Source organism: Hibiscus syriacus, unplaced genomic scaffold (genome assembly GCF_006381635.1).
Source record: "Hibiscus syriacus cultivar Baekdansim isolate YM2019G1 unplaced genomic scaffold, ASM638163v2 tig00110187_pilon, whole genome shotgun sequence".
NCBI classification, from domain to species: Eukaryota; Viridiplantae; Streptophyta; class Magnoliopsida; order Malvales; family Malvaceae; genus Hibiscus; species Hibiscus syriacus.
Genome location: NW_024062618.1, coordinates 1,290,391 through 1,308,438, shown reverse-complemented (window position 1 = coordinate 1,308,438; position 18,048 = coordinate 1,290,391). Strand labels below are relative to the sequence as shown.

The window sequence follows — 18,048 nt, the reverse complement described above, 5'->3', positions numbered from 1 at the left end:
ACCCTGACCATCGAATTTCGCGACTTCAAATTTTGCTCCTGACATTTGATACCAATTGTTGACGAAAACGGGTAAAGAAAACAAAAGAACACGAGAATTTTACGAGGTTCGACAATGTGCTTACGTCCTCGGTGCCTAGGCGGCGATAGAAGTTTTATTCAATGATCTTTTAGGTCTAGGTTACATCTCTATTTATAATATAAAACCCTGATACATAATTACAAAATCAACCTTGTACCGTACCGCGGGGGCTGCGCCCCCGCACCCCCAACCCACATAATTCGTAACCCCACAACGAGACTTTCTTTGTAAGTACAATTGATGTTCGCTTCGCTCACTCCGCTCCATCTCCTATCCTCTTTATTGGTATATTTATGAGCCATACCTAACAAGTATAATTAAACAAAACATGTTTGCCACGTTAAAAAATGAATTAGAGATTTTTAAAACCATAAATCAATTTTCAAACTCATTCATGTTCTTTGTGATTACACCAAACATCGAAAGACTTTTACTATTATCAATCCTCATCTGTCTTTGTCTTTACCTCGACACCATTGGAATCTTATATGTCGTCACCTTCTTAAATTGAGAACCACCACAAACCACACCCCCGAACCTTTATAACTCTCGATCACTTTTTTTCTTTTTGAACCGTCCTTCTTTCCCTCGTCACAATCGCAATCTCCTATGGCGTTGTTATCCCTAAACCGAGAACAATCGCAAATCAGGCCTTGAACATCCACAGCTACTGATTGCTCTCCCTTTTTGAATTGTCAAATCTCAAAGTCATCTCGTCCGTTCATACTCATTAATGCATCAACTTGTGAACAGTAGCCTGTGACCTTAAACTCGAACTCAGCTCAATCGACATCTGCCATTGTTAATATTGTCCATCCGAAAATCCAAACTCTTTGGTTTGCCCCATTGGCCACACTACCTCTGTCCATTATCAACACTCCTAAAGTTTTCCAATAACATATCGTCATCGAAAATGGTGGAAGTTTATTGATGTTTGGGGTTTAAGATAATGATAGAATATGAGTTTGAAAATTGATTTAGGATTTTAAAATTCTCTAATAAGGAATGATTATATATTTGAATATTTGTGAAAATATGATATGCTTCTTATATTTTTTTATCAGTTCGATTGATCAATCAAATAATGTTAAGAGAATAATGAATTTGTTCTTTAAAATTTTTATTAAAAGTATTATCAATTTAGAATGGTTTAACTTCTAAATCAAATCTACTTCTATTATCTTAATTATACATACTAAGGATTTTCTAAAATACATTAGACTTTACTACCTCTGAGAATAAAGTGTAACCCTACAACAATCTCATAAGGTTTATACCTCAAAGCTTTAAGAATATTCTCTCACAGAAAAAAATGCAAATTGTAAACTAGGAATACCCTTACAAGGTATATGTGTTTACACAAATTTATCTCTGTATCCCCCTAGAACCCTGCCTATGCGTTTCGACTAAGTCTAGCATATTACATTAAAGATTCTTAAAAACATTTCCCAAAAACGTTATTCATTAATATAAATCATATTACAAATGACCTTTGTAAAAGTATAATAAATAATGATAAAACCCAACTCTTGAATATAAAACTAAAAGCGACCCGGTAAAATAAAACATGATATAAATCTGGAGCATCGTAAATCAAATATCAGTAGCAAAAGTAGTAAACATCATAAAACGATAAATACTTCAAAAATAAGGCACATGTCACCATAATTAAAAACAGTTCGAAAGACAGAACATTACAACAAAATGATCTGAACTAAATGTACCAATCCTCCAAGTGCCTGATACAGAGTGTATATCCGACAGTATCTGAAAGGGGGTAAAACAGTTTGAAAAGTGAGCTAAAGGCTCAGTATGTCCCAACAATGCAGAAATAAAAACATGCAATTATGATTTTTTAAACCAGTACAGATCACAGTCATTATAACATCATAGGAGTTTTTAATTTAAAAACTCCTAATCATCCTCCAACCGAACGCCATTTGTAGTTCCCCAAAACAACACAACCTAAGGGAGTACCTTGGGGCCTGCGAGCCTACCCAAGACAATTCTCAAGGCCACAAAAGCTTACCCAAGAAAATCTCAGGGCCGCAGAGCCTATCCAAGGGTTGCCTTAGTCCATAAGGAATTACCAGTCGGTGCTGAACCTATCCGAGGAATTACCAAAAGCGAACTGAACCTGCCATAGTCTTCATACCAGAACTCAGAGTACCCCGAAGAAAACATTTTTCAGACGGTAACCAGTAGTAACAATAATTCAGAGTTTAGACATATCATCAGTTCAATAAACCAGTATCCAGAAATCATAAGTCAGGTAATCATGCTTTACATTTCAGTAAATCCGGAATCAGGTAAATCATATAGTAGTCAAATCAGATCAAACATTGTATTTAAAATCAGAGAAAACAATCATGTGCACATGAGGTTTCAAACAGATATTTAAAACATTTATACTGCACACAAGGAACACACCTTGATAATAGGGTCAGTCCGGAAGATCTATCGAGCACCAGCTTCACTAGGCTCTTCGACTGAACGGGAACCTAAGCCATATCAGAACATGGTTATATTCAGAATAATATTCTAAACAGAATATAAACTATAACTTTTCGGGTTTGAATTTGGAAAAACGGACTTCGGAATCGAACTCAAGACGTTGAAAAACGTAAACTATAACTTTTCAAAATTTTTGACTTTTTGGTCAAAGTCAACAGTCAACGGGTCGGGTCGGGCAATCGGGTCGGACCGGGTTGGGTTGTTTAAACCGGGTCGGGTTGGACAACCAATTAAACTGTCCACCATGTGGTGAACCTCCCCCACGCGTCGCGTGGGGGCACGTACGGCGGCCTAGAGGGTCTGGAAAAATCTATAAAATTTTCTAAAAATATTTTAAGCAATTTTAAGACACTTTCTAAGCTCGATTCAAAATTTTGAATGATGGAGAGCTCGATTTTAAAACGTCGAAAACTTTAACTTCCTTACTCCTTCACACACCGGCGACGACGGAGACAAGAAGGACACTGTTGGACTCGAAACGATGCAAGGAACACAATGGTGCGGGAGGTGTCGAAAATGGAGCAACGATCGACGATGAATCGACGATTTTCACGTCGGTGCAGTTAAAAAACTTCGAAACTTTAAATCGAAATTCACGGCGTTAGACAACGTTTCACGACAAGAGGGTTGATTTGTTCACCGTTTGACGACGAACCAAACGAGTCTAGTGGTGCGAGCTGGAACAACCGGACGACAATGAATTTGGCCTTGGAAGAATGGTTGATAGAGGAGGAAATATTTGATTTTGTTTCTGGTTTGAAACCAGAAACCACACGTTAACATTTTTTTTTCTGTCAACACAAAATTATCAAATTCAGGGTTAGGTCATTGAATTTTCTTCAACTTTTAAAATGGTCTACAAGTCTGAAACTTTTAATTTGGCCCTTAAATTTCACCAAATTGATTAAATTATATTTATTTATTATTTTTCCCGAGTTGTTACAAACTCACACACTAAGAACACTAAAATAAAAGACTACAACAAATAATAAGACTAGTATTTAATAAGAAATATGGAAGATTTAAGTATAAATGAAAATTTTAAGTCGAAGATGGTGGTGAATACTTTCTTGATGTTCTTCAACTTATACAAAGTTTCATTTATTCCCTCTAATAGATTATTTGTTGTTTGGAGTCATTGGAGAAGCATTCTAGTCATTGTGGAGTAATAAAATCAAGTATTAAATATTCACCCTTAACATTACTTTTAAAATTGAGAGATGATTTTCAAAATTGAGCAACTGTTTTTTTAAAAATACAGTTGTTATGTCCAATTGGTTCCAAAATTGTTAAGGGGTTTAAAATCGAAGACTCGATTTAAAAATTGAGATCTTGATATTGAAATCAAAAATTTTCTGAATGATGAGTTTTAGTATTGACATGGAGGTTTTTATGGGCTAAAATTTCAGTATTGACATGTAGGTTTAGAAATTATGGGTTGAAGGAAATTTGGTTCTTCCTTGATGACTTAGGTCGTGCGGGAATTTAGATATAAATTTTTAAAAAAATATTTGTGTTAGAATTTTAAAAAAATAGACATACACACTAGCATTTTCTAATTTCTACTTCATTCCTTTTAAATTACAATTTAAGTAAATAATTTCTGCCATAATTTTGCGTCTCCTTTTCTTTTGAAAAGAAACCATTCACTAAATTCCAATAGCATCAAAAAGAACAAAGTTTTTGAGTCAATGAGGTTTATTGAGATAAAAGCAGTAAGGATTATCCCTCGACAACGCCAAATGCGCGGGAGATTCAAAAACCCTATTTGATTTACGATTTGTATACCCTACTGAAAAGCTCGGATGACGTGTAAGAATGTCGTGAGTCTCATTAAGAATTAACCCAATCACTGACAGGTCCTCTTTTTTGTAAGTCATACGATTAGTGATGGTTCGTGCATCGCCTTCAAAAATGACGTTGTGCCACTCGTTATCAATGTCCATTCACAATACATAAACAAAAGCAAGGCTTCTGTAGTTTCCACAGTTTGGGGAGGTGCCAGCTTCCTCGCAAGACCACCAAGAACCATACCCTGTCGGTCACAAGCGATCACCCCAATAACTACTTCTCCACTGCTACCAACAAACGCACCATCACCGTTTATTTTGATGAAACCGGTCGAAGGACGCTGCCAAAAAGGATTGGGGGAGAAATCTCTTGTGATAGTCTGAGATGACAATCTTCCATAGCCTTTGTGAAGTTTAGAAACTAGATTCCAAGCGACATGAATCACCTCTTGATCAAATTGTAACTCGAACAAAGACATGTTACTCCACATCCTAAGATAGGCTTATCCAGAGTTGGAATCTTCAAATATAGGCTCTGATAATTGGAGATCCATTCAAGTTAACTTAAGGTATAATTTGACCACTTATTTTTGCATTAAGCCTAATTATATATAACACTTAAATTTTCACATATATAACACTTTTTTATGCTATATTTATTCGTTTGTTTTTTTTTCTTAATACTTCTCTCTCATTTTGGTCACTATACCATTCTTTTTGCATGAATGGTCACTATCGTCAAGTTTTTTATTTTAGTCACTAACAGTTAAGTTTTAACAGGTTGATGGTAAGACTTAGTATAATAATAATTTTAGTCCCTAACATTTATATATTATATCAATTTAATCTTAATTTAAAATAAATTAATAAATTTAACATTTAATATTTAAAAATCTTATCAATTTAAAAGTATCTAAGCATAAATTTATTAACCAAAACAGACATAAATTAGTTATGATTAAATTAATTTTCCTATATAAAGTGATTTAATGTAGTCCAATTTTAGCCCCGTAAAACCATGACGGTTTTACCATTTCAAAATTTAGATAAAATATTTTAATTTCTATTTTGATTTTCCAAATTCATCAAACCAAATAATATTTTACTAATTTAATATTCTATTTTGGACTCAATTTTCTCTTTTTGCATTATTCTCTATTTCTTGTTTATTCTGTTTTCTTCCTTTAACTTAGTTATTAGAAACTTTCCGTCACGGTTGTGTGCGTTACTGACCTTGTGTACCCCAATTTTTTCTTAATGATTTTCTTTTCATCTGATAAAAGTAAAAGAATCAATTTTAAATATCAAATTTAAATTTGAGGATAACATTTGATTAAATGGTATCATTTTATAAACGGATGTTTTGACGATGCTAATCTTTTATCACTCGTAAAAACACTCTCGAATCTGACTTTTGTTTTATTTATCTAAAATTATTGTTTTAATATATTTTAATTGATTTTGAATATGTATTAAAATAGCAAAATTTTCTAGATGATTTAACCATTTCTTAACATAAAATATTGATGATGATTCCAATTCTTTTTTCTAAATTTATCGAGCAACATCAAAGTTGTTACGATAAATATAAATGTTGAAGGTTAAATTTATCATAATTTCTTATATAATTATCTTAAGTTAGATGTAGTAAAAATCAATTCAAAACTAAACTGGATATTGCAATTCGAATGGAATTTCGATTTTTTTTCCAACTGAATTTTTACCAACAAAGATAATAATTAGTCTTATGAATAGGTACATTGTTAGGTTTTAAAATTCGTTTGTAATAGTAATTAGGTATACCAAGTTTATAGGTAAACTGAATTTGGTTTTCCGGAAGTATAGGAAGCTTTTAGCTGTCAAGTTTTCATTAACACAGCAAGTGATGGCACAAACATGCAACTTGAAAAGTTGCAACTCCCTTTTTCAGTAATGTACATATAGGAACATTTTATTACGAGCAAAACATTCACATTTTCACTGTATTTATAGTATCGTTTCATTTCGATTTATAATAAAACCAGAAAGATACTGACTACACTGGTTTGGACAACGACACCCTTACCAAAAGTAATTCATTTAAAAGTTGAAAGTATAACAGAACATGCAAACCAATTTTAGAAATCAAGATAACAATTATTATTCGTAACATTCATTTGAGTTTAGTATAGTTAAACAAGAAGATGAACTAATGGGTTCTATACCTAGAAAATGATTTAATGTATCTGAAATGTGCATTCAGCACTAATAATGGAGGCTCTTGGACTGCAAATGACTCATAGATTAAATAGAACCACATAAAGCTAAGATATTATAACTACTAACCTTGACCATTGTGTCTCGAATAAAATCATATTCAAATCGTTTAAGCTGAAGTTGAAGGACTGGAGGAAAATCAATGAAGAACACACCCTTCTTTGCATCTTGAAATAACATCATCCAAAATCAAAATGAAGTCATTTAAATGGGAAAAGATGTAACATGTAATCAGATATGATGTCGAACACAATACCAAAGAAAACAATTTAATGCTTAGGTCAACAGACACAGTTAGAGCCATTTAGATACTACAAAACACAACATTGGTCCTCACTCCTCAGTAATAAATTTGATATTCATGCTCAAACAATATTTCAGAGATTTACCTGGGACCGAAGAACTTCTTCTGTCCCAATTTCACTCAATGCTATGTTAAACTTAGTCATAACCAGCCCTAAAGAAGGTTCAATTACAGCTATAGTACCATACCAAAATATAATCTGCATGTGATGTCAGAACAGAAGAACAAAATGAGAAAGCAAGAAAAAAAGGCTTTTGGACATCTTATAGGGATCAATCCAATAATGATTATAATAGGAAGAACACCAAAGCAAATAAAAAAATGAAGCCATTAACACTGAAGACTGTAGGTCTCTTCAAGGTACACATGTACCCACCAATGTTCAAGCAAAGGAAACAAAAAAAATCAAATTGAGACAACTAACAAATTGAGACGTAAAATTACAATAATTGTAAAAAAAATCAAACACTTTTTCCAGTGATGCCCACAAGAAACAAGAACAATATTTTGGGAAATTTCATTGACGTAAGGTATTCAATGAGTAAACCTCTCAAAATAATTATTTTCCAGGAAAAGAGTATCTTCCATGGGCTGGTCATTGTCATTCAAATCATAGAGTGAAACAAACATTTCCTCATCTTCTTGTTGCTGGAAAAAGAAAATAGTAATCAAGAAAATTTCAACAATAACTAAATCATAAGCAGCCCAATCCATAAAAAAAATAAAAATTGAAGATAAAGAAAAGAAACCTTAAAGAAATTCCAATTGCATAAAATTAGTCAAAAGGAAAGCAATTAAAAAGAAAAGAGAAAGATAGAAAGAGAGTACACCCATGGGTGAAGGGGTGTTGACAGTCATGGTTGTGAAATTGAGAGGTAATGGGAAGTTGTGAAAATAAGAGGGAATATTTCTTTTTCTTGTTTTGGAGGGATTCTAATTGTATGGGAATGATTTTATACTACTCTGAGGAGAGCCTGTTAGAGATTTTAATTTTGTACCGTTATAAGGCCATCTCCAGCCCTCATCTCTACTCTACAACATCTCTATCTCTACTCTAAAAATGAAACAGTAATTCATCTCCAGCATTATCTCTACATTACCACCAACTCTACTTTATTCACAATATTTAACTATTTGTATGTTTATTTATCTAATTTCAATATATTTTTATCTATCTTGCAATTTAATCTACTTGAATTTATTATATTATGTTTAATTTTTATTTTATTGTGTAGAAATTAGAACAAAAAATATAGAAGATAGAATAAGAGAAAATAATGTAACAAATAAAAGAAAAAGAAAATAAAAAAAGAAAGTAAAAAAATAACAAAAAATCAGAAAAATAACAAAAAAAATAATGTAGCGCAGCTACAGTGCAACTCTAGATGTAGAGTATCATTGTAGCTTTTCTCTACTCTAGCGTTGAAAGTGGAGATGTGTTGGAGTTGAAATTCATCTCCAAAGTGGAGATTTTCTCTACTCTAGCGATGCGCTGGAGATGGTCTAACACATGCATGTGTAAATATAAAATTGTACTGTTATAACACTTGCATAAGTAAATATAAAAGTGTACCGTTATAATACTTGCACCGTTGCATGTGTAGATATAAAATTGATCTTTTTTATGGGGGGAAATAAATTATTTGAAGCATCCAAATGCTCTGTTTACTTAGCTTAAAAGTTTAAAATCTATACCCATTTCGACTCTACCTCGTTCTTTAGTATAACCTCAACGGGCATGGTAGGTTGATTTTTGATTTGTTCTTCGCTTCTCGATGGGAGAGAAAGAAGCTTGGTTCAATGAGTTTTGTTGATTTATTTTTTTTGGAGCGTGGAACATACTAGAAATTTCAGGTAGATTTACTTTTATAAAAGAAAAACATTGATGGTTAATTAATCGTTAATTAACTATAAAAATGATTAATTTAAAAAATAACAAAAATAATTAAAGGCATAATTAAAAGTTGATAAATATTGTAGACACCCGTTTTTATTCGGATTCTAGTTATTTATTATTATTATTATTATTATTATTAACAATTTACATTTATTTTGTAGGCCCAACATAGCAGCCCACCAACTAACCTACCCGAAGCCCAACAAATACACAAGCCTAGCCCACTCAGCAGACCCAATTAATCTTGGTGAAGGAGGAACCTTCACTGGTTGATTTTTCACAGTATTTGCAGTTCGGATTTGAGATACAACTAACAAATTGAGACGTAAAATTACAACAATTACAAAAAAAATAAAACACCCACAAGAAACAAGAACAATATTTTGGGAACTTGCATTGACGTAAGGTATTCAAAGAGTAAACTTCTCAAAATAATTATTTTCCATGAAAAGAGTACCCTCTATGGGCTGGTCATTGTCGGCCAAATCATAGAGTGACACAAGCATTTCCTCATCTTCTTGTTGCTAAAAAAAGAAAAGAGTAATCAAGAAAATTTCAACAACAACTCAATCAGAAGCAACCCAATCCATACAAAAATAAAAATTGAAGATAAAGAAAAGAAACCTTAAAGAAATTCCAAATGCATAAAATAAGTCAAAAGGAAAGCAATTGAAAAGAAAAGAGAAAGATAGTAAGAGAGTACACCCATAGGTGAAGGGTGTATTGACAATCATGGTTGCGAAATTGAGAGGTAAACGGGAAAGTTGTGAAAATAAGAGGGAAGATTTCTTTTTCTTGTTTTGGAGGGATTCTAATTGAATGAGAGTGATTTTATACTACTCTAAGGAGAGGCTATTAGAGATTTTAATTTTGTACCGTTATAACACAAGCAAGTGTAAATATAAAATTGTACAGTTATAATTCTTGCATGTGTAAATATAAAATTGTATCGTTATAACACTTGCACCGTTGCACGTGTAGATATAAAATTGATCTTTTTAAGGGGGAAAAGAAATTATTTGAAGCATTCAAATGCTTCATTTATTTAGCTTAGAAGTTTAAAATCGATACCCATTTCGACTCTACCTCGTCCATCAGTATAACCTCAACGGGCATGGTAGGTTGACTTTTTATTTGTTCTTCGCTTTTCGATGGGCGAGAAAGAAGCTTGGTTCAATGAAATTTTGTTGATTTTTTTTTTTGGAGTGTGGATCATACTAGGAATTTCAAGTAGTTTTACTTTAAGAAAAGAAAAACATTGATGGTTAATTAATCGTAAATAAACTATAAAAATGATTAATTTAAAAAAATAACAAAAATAATTAAAGGCAAAATTAAAAGTTGATAAATATTGTAGACATCCATTTTGTTCGGATTCTCGTTATTTTATTATTATTATTATTATTAATAATTTACATTTATTTTGTAGGCCCAGATAGCAGCCCACCGGCTAACTTACCCGAAGCCCAACAAATACACAAGCCTAGCCCACTCAGCAGACCCAGTGAATCTTGATGAAAGAGGAAACTTCACTAGTTGATTTTTCATAGTATTTGCAGTCCGGGTTAGAGATACAACAAACAAATTGAGACTTAAAATTACAACAACTGCAAAAAAAAAACACAAACAAACAAACACCCACAAGAAACAAGAACAATATTTTGGGAACTTGCATTGACGTAAGGTATTCAAAGACTAAACATCTCAAAATAATTATTTTCTAGGAAAATAGTACCTCTATGGGCTGGTCATTGTCGGTCAAATCATATAGTGGCATAAACATTTCCTCATGTTCTTGTTGTTGGAAAAAGAAAAGAGTAATCAAGAATATTTCAACAATAACTAAACAGAAGCAGCCTAATCCATAAAAAATAAAAATTGAAGATAAAGGAAAGAAACCTTAAAGAAATTCCAAATGCATAAAATAAGTCAAAAGGAAAGCAATTGAAAATAAAAGAGAAAGATAGAAAGAGAGTACACCCATAGGTGAAGGGGTATTGACAATCATGGCTACGAAATTTAGAGGTAAACTAGGAAGTTGTGAAAAAAAGAGGGAATATTTCTTTTTCTTATTTTGGAGGGATTCTAATTATATGGGGGTGATTTTATACTACTTTGAGGAGAGGCTGTCAGAGATTTTAATTTTGTACCGTTATAACACATGCATGTGTAAATATAAAATTGTACCGTTATAACACTTGCATGCGTAAATATAAAATTGTACCGTTATAACACTTGCATGTGTAAATATAAAATTGTACCGTTATAACACTTGCACCGTTGCACGTGTAGATATAAAATTGATCTTTTTAAGGGGGAAAAGAAATTCTTTGAAGTATCCAAATGCTCCGTTTACTTAGCTTAGAAGTTTAAAATCGATACCCATTTCGACTCTACCTCGTCTATCAGTATAACCTCAACGGGCATGGTAGGTTGATTTTTTATTTGTTCTTCGCTTCTCGATGGGAGAGAAAGAAGCTTGGTTCAATGAGATTTTGTTGATCTATTTTGTTTTATTTTGGAGTGTGGATTATACTAGAAATTTTAGGTAGTTTTACTTTAAGAAAAGAAAAACATTGATAATTAATTAATTGTTAATTAACTATAAAAATGATTAATTTAAAAAAATAACAAAAATAATTAAAAGCATAATTAAAAGTTGATAAATATTGTAGACACTCGTTTTTGTTTGGGTTTTTGTCATTTATTATTATTATTATATTAATTATTATTATTATTATTATTAACAATTTACATTTATTTTGTAGGCCCAAGATAGCAGCCTACCAGGTAACCTACCTGAAGCCCAACAAATACACAAGCATAGCCCACTCAGCAGACCTAGTGAATCTTTATGAAGGAGGAACCTTCACTGGTTGATTTTTCACAGTATTTGCAATCCGAGTTTGAGATACAACTAACAAATTGAGGCGTAAAATTACAACAATTGCAAAAAATAAAACACCCACAAGAAACAAGAACAATATTTTGGGAACTTGCATTAACGTTAGGTATTCAAAGAGTAAACGTCTCAAAATAAATATTTTCCAGGAAAAGAGTACCTTCCATAGGCTGGTCATTGTCGATCAAATCATAGAGTGGCACAAGCATTTCCTCATCTTCTTATTGATGGAAAAAAAGAGTAATCAAGAAAATGTCAACAATAACTAAATCAGAAACAAACCTATCCATAAAAAAATAAAAATTGAAAATAAAGGAAAGAAACCTTAAAGAAATTCCAAATGCATAAAATTAGTCAAAAGTAAAGCAATTGAAAAGAAAAGAGAAAGATAGAAAGAGAGTACACCCATGGGTGAAGGGGGTATTTACAGTCATGGTTGTGGAATTGAGAGGTAAACTGGGAAGTCGTGAAAATAAGAGGGAAGATTTCTTTTTCTTGTTTTGGAGGGATTCTAATTGCATGAGGGTGATTTTATACTACTATAAAGAGAGGCTGTCAAAGATTTTAATTTTGTACCGTTATAACACATGCATATGTAAATATAAAATTGTACCGTTATAACGCTTGCACGTGTAAATATAAAATTGTAGCGTTATAACACTTGCACCGTTACACGTGTAGATATAAAATTGATCTTCTTTATGGGGGAAAATAAATTCTTTGAAGCATCCAAATGCTCCATTTACTTAGCTTAGAAGTTTAAAATCGATACCCATTTCGACTCTATCTTGTTCATCAGTAACCTCAACGGGCATGGTAGGTTAATTTTTTTATTTGTTATTCGCTTCTCGATAGGATAGAAAGAAGCTTGGTTCAATGAGATTTTGTTGATCTATTTTGTTTTTTTTTTTTTTTGGATTATGGATCATACTAGGAATTATAGGTAGTTTTACTTTAAGAAAAGAAAAACATTGATTGTTAATTAATCGTTAATTAACTATAAAAAATGATTAATTTAAAAAAATAACAAAAATAATTAAAGGCATAATTAAAAGTTGATAAATATTGTAGACACCTATTTTTGTTCGGGTTCTAGTTATTTATTATTATTATTATTATTATTATTATTATTAACAATTTACATTTATTTTGGAGGCCCAAGATAGCAGTCCACCAACTAACCTACCCAAAGCCTAACAAATACAAAAGTCTAGCCCACTCAGCAGGCCCAGTGAATCTTGATGAAGGATGAACCTTCATTGGTTGATTTTCACAGTATTTGCAGTCCGGGTTTCAGATACAACTAACAAATTGAGACATATAATTACAACAATTGCAAAAAAAAACCCACAAGAAACAAGAACAATATTTTGGGAACTTGCATTAAGGTAAGGTGTTCAAAGAGTAAACGTCTCAAAATAATTATTTTCCAAGAAAATAGTACCTTTCATGAACTAGTCATTGTCGGTCAAATCATAGAGTGGCACAAACATTTCTTCACCTTCTTGTTGCTGGAAAAAGAAAAGAGTAATCAAGAAAATTTCAACAATAACTAGATCAGAAGCAGCCCAATCCATAAAAAAAATAAAAATTGAAGATAAACGAAAGAAACCTTAAAGAAATTCCAAATGCATAAAATTAGTCAAAAGGAAAGCAATTGAAAAGAAAAGAGAAAAATAGAAAGAGAGTACACCCATGGATAAAGAGGGTATTGACAGTCATGGATGCGGAATTGAGAGGTAAACTCGGAAGATGTGAAAATAAGAGGGAAGATTTTTTTTCTTGTTTTAGATGGATTCTAATTATATGGGGGTGATTTTATATTACTCAGAGGTGAGGCTATCAGAGAATTTTGTACTTTTATAACACATGCATGTGTAAATATAAAATTGTACCATTATAACACTTGTATGTGTAAATATTAAATTGTATCGTTATAACACTTGCACCTTCGCACGTGTAAATATAAAACTGATCCTTTTTAGGGCAAAATAAATTCTTTGAAGCATCCAAATTCTCCGTTTACTTAGCTTAAAAGTTTAAAATCAATACCCATTTCGACTCTACCTCGTTCATCAGTATAACCTCAACGGGCATGGTAGGTTGAATTTTGATTTGTTCTTCACTTCTCGATGTGAGAGAAAGAAGCTTGGTTCAATGAGATTTTGTTGATCTATTTTTTTTGGAGTGTGGATCATACTAGGAATTTCATGTAGTTTTACTTTTAGAAAAGTAAAACATTGATGATTAATTAATCGTTAATAAACTACAAAAAATGATTAATTTAAAAATAACAAAAATAATTAAAGGCATAATTAAAAGTTGATAAATAATGTAGGCACCCATTTTTGTTCGGGTTCTCGTTATTTATTATTATTATTATTATTATTATTATTAACAATTTACATTTATTTTGTACGCCCAAGATAGCAGTCCACCAGCTAACCTACCCGAAGCCCAACAAATACACAAACCTAGTCCATTCAGCAGACCCATTGAATCTTTATGAAGGAGGAACATTCACTGGTTGATTTTTCACAGTATATGCAGTCTGAGTTTGAGATACAACTAATGAATTGAGACGTAAAATTACAGCAATTGCAAAAAATCAAACACCCACAAGAAACAAGAACAATATTTTGGGAACTTGCATTGATGTAAGATATTCAAAGAGTAAACGTCTCAAAATAATTATTTTTCAGGATAAGAGTACCATTCATGGGTTGGTCATTGTTGGTCAAATCATAATGTGGCACAAGCATTTCCTCGTCTTCTTGTTGCTGGAAAAAAAGAGTAGTCCAGAAAATTTCAACAATAACTAAATCAAAAGCAGTCAAATCCATAAAAAAAATAAAAATTGAAAATAAAGGAAAGAAACCTTAAAGAAATTCCAAATGCATAAATTAGACAAAAGGAAAGCAATTAAAAAGAAAAGAGAAAGATAGAAAGAGACTACATCCATGGGTGAAAGGGGTATTGACAATCATTGTTGCAGAATTGAGAGGCAAACTGGGAAGTTGTGAAAATAAGAGGGAATATTTCTTTTTATTGTTTTGGAGGGATTCTAATTGTATGGGGGTGATTTTATACTACTCTTAGGAGAGGCTGTCAGAGATTTTAATTTTGTACCGTTATAACACATGTATGTGTAAATATAAAATTGTACTGTTATAACACTTGCATGTGTAAATATAAAATTGTACCGTTAAAACACTTGCACCGTTGCACGTGTAGACATAAAATTGATCTTTTTAAGGGGAAAAGAAATTCTTTGAAGCATCCAAATGCTCTGTTTACTTAGCTTAGAAGTTTAAAATGGATACCTATTTCGACTCTACCTCGTCTATCAGTGTAACCTCAACGGGCATGGTAGGTTGATTTTTTATTTATTCTTCGCTTCTCGATGAGAGAGAAAGAAGCTTGGTTCAATGAGATTTTGTTGATCTATTTTGTTTTTTTTTGGAGTGTGGATCATACTAGAAATTTTAAGTAGTTTTACTTTAAGAAAAGAAAAACATTGATGGTTAATTAATCGTTAATTAACTATAAAAAATGATTAATTTTAAAAAAATAACAAAAATAATTAATAGCATAATTAAAAGTTGATAAATATTGTAGACACTCGTTTTTGTTCGGGTTCTCGTTATTTATTATTATTATTATTATTAACAATTTACATTTATTTTGTAGGCCCAAGATAGCAGCCCACCAACTAACCTACCCAAAACCCAACAAATATATAAGTCTAGCCCACTCAGCAGGCCCAGTGAATCTTGATGAAGGAGGGACCTTCATTGGTTGATTTTTCACAGTATTTGCAGTCCGGGTTTGAGATACAACTAACAAATTGAGACGTAAAAGTACAACAATTGCAAAAAAAATAAAACACCCACAAGAAACAAGAACAATATTTTGGGAACTTGTATTAAGGTAAGGTTTTCAAAGAGTAAACATCTCAAAATAATTATTTTTCAGGAAAAGAGTGCCTTCCATGGGCTGGTCATTGTCGGTCAAATCATAGAGTGGCACAAACATTTCTTCATCTTCTTGTTGCTGGAAAAAAAAAGAGTAATCAAGAAAATTTCAACAATAACTAAATCAGAAATAGCCCAATCCATTAAAAAATTTGAAGTTAAAGGAAATAAACCTTAAAGAAATTCCAAATGCATAAAATTAGTCAAAAGGAAAGCAATTGAAAAGAAAAGAGAAAAATAGAAAGAGAGTAAACCCATGGGTGAAGAGGTTATTGACAGTCATGGTTGCAGAATTGAGAGGTAAACTGGGAAGATGTGAAAATAAGAGGGAATATTTTTTTTAGAGGGATTCTAATTGTATGGGGTGATTTTTGATTACTTTGAGGTGAGGCTATAATAGAATTTTGTACTGTTACAACACATGCATGTGTAAATATAAAATTGTACCATTATAACACTTGCATATGTAAATATTAAATGGTACCGTTAAAACACATGCACCTTTGCACGTGTAGATATAAAACTGATCTTTTTTCGGGCAAAATAAATTCTTTGAAGCATCCAAATTCTCCGCTTACTTAGCTTAAAAGTTTAAAATTGATACCATTTCGACTCTATCTCGTTCATCAGTATAACCTCAACGGGCATGGTAGGTTGAATTTTGATTTGTTCTCCGCTTCTCGATGTGAGAGAAAGAAGCTTGGTTCAATGAGATTTTGTTGATCTTTTTTTTTTAGTGTGGAGCATACTAGAAATTTCAGGTAGTTTTACTTTTAGAAAAGTAAAACATTGATGGTTAATTAATCTTTAATAAACTATAAAAAATTGATTAATTTAAAAATAACAAAAATAATTAAAGGCATAATTAAAGGTTGATAAATATTGTAGACACCCATTTTTGTTCGGGTTCTCGTTATGTATTATTATTATTATTATTTTATTATTAAGAATTTACATTTATTTTGTACGCCCAAGATAGCATCCCACCAGCTAACCTACCTGAAGCCCAACAAATACACATGCCTAGCCGATTCAGCGGATCCAGTGAATCTTTATGAAGAAGGAACCTTCACTGGTTGATTTTTCACAGTATATGCAGTCCGAGTTTGAGATACAACTAACAAATTGAGACGTAAAATTACAACAATTGCAAAAAAAAAAAATCAAACACCCACAAGAAACAAGAACAATATTTTGGGAACTTACATTGATGTAAGGTATTCAAAGAGTAAACGTCTCAAAATAATTATTTTTCAGGATAAGAGTATCTTTCATGGGCTGGTCATTGTCGGTCAAATCATAGAGTGGCACAAGCATTTCCTCATCTTCTTGTTGTTGGAAAAAAGAGTAATCAAGAAAATTACAACAATAACTAAATAAGAAGCAGTCAAATCCATAAAAAATAAAAATTAAAGATAAAGGAAAGAAACCTTAAAGAAATTCCAAATGCATAAATTAGTCAAAAGGAAAGCAATTTAAAAGAAAAGAGAAAGATAGAAAGAGACTACATCCATGGGTGAAAGGGGTATTGACACTCATTGTTGCAGAATTGAGAGGCAAACTGGGAAGTTGTGAAAATAAGAGGGAAGATTTCTTTTGCTTGTTTTAGAGGGATTCTAATTGTATGGGGTGATTTTATACTACTCTTAGGAGAGGTTGTCAGAGATTTTAATTTTGTACCGTTATGTGTAAATATAAAATTGTACCGTTATAACACTTGCACCGTTGCACGTGTATATATAAAATTGATCTTTTTAAGGGGGAAAAGATTTCTTTGAAGCATCCAAATGTTGCGTTTACTTAGCTTAGAAGTTTAAAATCGATACCCATTTCGACTCTACCTCGTCCATCAGTGTAACCTCAACGGGCATGGTAGGTTGATTTTTTATTTGTTCTTCGCTTCTCGATGGGAGAGAAATAAGCTTGGTTCAATGAGATTTTGTTGATCTATTTTGTTTTTTTTTTTGGAGTGTGGATCATACTAGAAATTTAGGTAGTTTTACTTTAAGAAAAGAAAAACATTGATGATTAATTAATCGTTAATTAACTATAAAAAATGATTAATTTTAAAAAAATAACAAAAATAATTAAAAGCATAATTAAAAGTTGATAAATATTATAGACACTCGTTTTTGTTCGGGTTCTCGTTATTTTTTTTTATTATTATTATTAACAATTTACATTTATTTTGTAGGCGCAAGTTAACAATCTACCAGGTAACCTACTCGAAGCCCATCAAATACACAAGCCTAGCCCACTCAGCAGACCCAGTGAATCTTTATGAAGGAGGAACCTTCACCGGTTGATTTTTCACAGTATTTGCAATCCGA

The 18,048-nt window shown here is 31.9% G+C and overlaps 1 pseudogene; it reads right to left on the bottom strand.

Annotated features, from left to right (window-relative positions):
* The window catches only part of LOC120217356, a 34,309-nt pseudogene extending 26,506 nt beyond the window's left edge, over nucleotides 1–7,803 (bottom strand).
* Between the last annotated feature and the right edge of the window lie 10,245 nt (nucleotides 7,804–18,048).